Raw genomic sequence first — 2,485 nt, forward strand, 5'->3', positions numbered from 1 at the left:
CATGAAAGCTATACGGTGATTTCTTTAGGAGAGGCTCTCCACTCAGGTGATTCTAATTTGTGACAAGTTGACATTAAACCAACCGTAATAATACCATAGTAGACATAAATTGTGTTTATAAACTTTGCATGCATTGAGTAAAAATTATCTTTTAAAATTCTCAAATAATCCTGTGGGTAGATATAAGAACTACATTATTCTCTCTCTCTCTTTTTTTTTCTTCTCTTCAGTTATTCCTTTTCTTATCGCCCTCCTTCTTTTCCCATTTTCTAAGTCAAGGGTCAAGGCCTTTTATGTGGCTCATCAGGCTTGGCCTTTGTTCTTGATCCTCCTGCTCCAGTATTCCCAGGAAGTGCTAGCATAACAACATACATTTTCATGCTTGGCTGTCTGTCTGTCTGTCTATTTATTGTACTGGAGCTTTAACTAAGGCCTTTTAAAAACTGGGCAAGTACTTCGCCATTGAGCTAAACTCACCATTGTATTTTCTCAATGCAAAGGATAGGGAGGTTAAATGTCCTGGCAATAGGCACTCAGTCACTCAACTGCAACTGATGTTTGTTCTTCTGAATGAAAGCTTTCTGGCCCTTAACCTCATAATTTAATACAGCATGTTACAGGGTCCACTGTTTCTGAATGAATGTTAATAATCATTTCATATGGTGCTATGAGGCAAACATTTGAGAGTTTTAAAAAATCGTGTGTGTGTCTGTGATGTCACGTGTGTGGGTGCACACGTGGAGGTCCAGAGAACAGGTCTGTGGAGCCCCTTTTTTTCCCCAGCTTTCCATAGGTCTGGGGATTGAACTCAGTGTACCAGGCTTGCGTAAGAACCTTAACTCATGGTATCTCAGTGACCTCCGAGAGTCTTGTGAGACTCTTCTAGTCCAAAGGCTGAGTTAAAACAGCCTGTAGCCTTGACTCAGCACTTTTTAAATGAAAGGAATCAACACTGTGCACCTGTCCTTGTGTCCCAAATTTCTTCTTATGATTGCAAAACAGTTTTATCAGCAGGAAAGAATAAATGTCCAAAATTTCTCTTAGTGAAAATGATCAACTTATCACACTTATCAAGCAGGGACCCCAAACTCGAGAATCTCGTGACAGGCAGATGGTGAGTGTATGGTGACACTGGGCCCCTTCTCTGTTGATGAAGAAGGAATAAATCAAGGTGGAGAGATCCAAGATGACCACATTTGTATCTGATTTGTATTTATTCATAACCACCTGCTGTGGGACTATAAATGTTGACATCTCCAGGGTAGAAGAAGTAATATAAAATGTTGAAGCTTGGTCTAACCTCTAGCCCTGTGAATGAGAACTCCAGAATGAAGATAAAGGTCACAGTGGAAGCAAAGTGCCAAGACTTTCATTGGGACACAAATTGGAAATTTATTTGACCCTAACTCCTCGTGCTCATTCCCAAAAGTGCTATAAACCTGAGCTCTAATAAAAACAGAATAATGAAATATAATCTAAAAAGGGATATGTGTATAGGTTAGCTTTTGGAATACATAGGTATTTTGTTATTTTAAGACCAGAATCCTCAGCTGACAGGTTTCTTTTGTAGTTGAATATGGTCTATAAGATACATCCCCACCCCACCCCCAGCTCCAGGCAGTACTATAGTGAGACAATTAGCAGTCACATAAATAGAATGAAATGGGTCTCAGATGATTTTCCAGGATGGAAGCAATGTAGAGCGGAACTAGGATTAACTTTCTCAAATACCTGCGTTTACTCCTTTTTATGTGGATGAACGAATTAAGCTCGATTTCTTTATTCATATAATGAGGAAATACTGAGTGCCAACCAGATTTCAACAACGTTATTATGTCTTACACCTTCTGTAGTTGGGGAGTGAAAGCAATTGTGAACTGAAAAATAAATGTCTCTTACATATGCAATTGAGTGTTTGAACAATGCTATGTTCTTAAACTCGTTGCCTGGCCCCAAATGTTCAGGAAAGCTTCAAGGAGGATACTTTTGGAGATACTTTTTACATTTTCTTTTTTTTTGTGTATGTGTGTGTCTATATTAGTGCATTCTAAGGTATATGTGTAGAGGTCAGAAGGCAACTTTTGGGTGTCAATTCTGTTTTCACCATGAGGTTCCACCTGGTTGTCAATAGAAAGTTCTCTAACTGAGCCACCTGTTGGCTCCAATTGGGAGCCAACTTAGAGATTCACTTTTATGTTTCTCAATTGTTGTCCATGGTACTATCATCCTCCGAAAATGAGGAGCTTTTATGCATTCTACTGACTATAAAGTACCTTGCAGATGCTAAGTTTGTTTGTTTTGTGGTGCTGAGGATTGACTTGGGAATGTTAGGCAAGGGCTCTACCACTGAACTACACCCACAGCTACACTTTCTTTTGCTGTAGACTGAAAAAGTAATTTTACTTTAGAATGCCTGGCCGGGCAGTGATGGTTCATATCTTTAATCCCAGCACTTGGGAGGCAGAGGCAGGCAGATCTTTGAGGT

This window comes from Meriones unguiculatus, chromosome 4 (assembly GCF_030254825.1).
Source record: "Meriones unguiculatus strain TT.TT164.6M chromosome 4, Bangor_MerUng_6.1, whole genome shotgun sequence".
Taxonomy (NCBI): Eukaryota; Metazoa; Chordata; class Mammalia; order Rodentia; family Muridae; genus Meriones; species Meriones unguiculatus.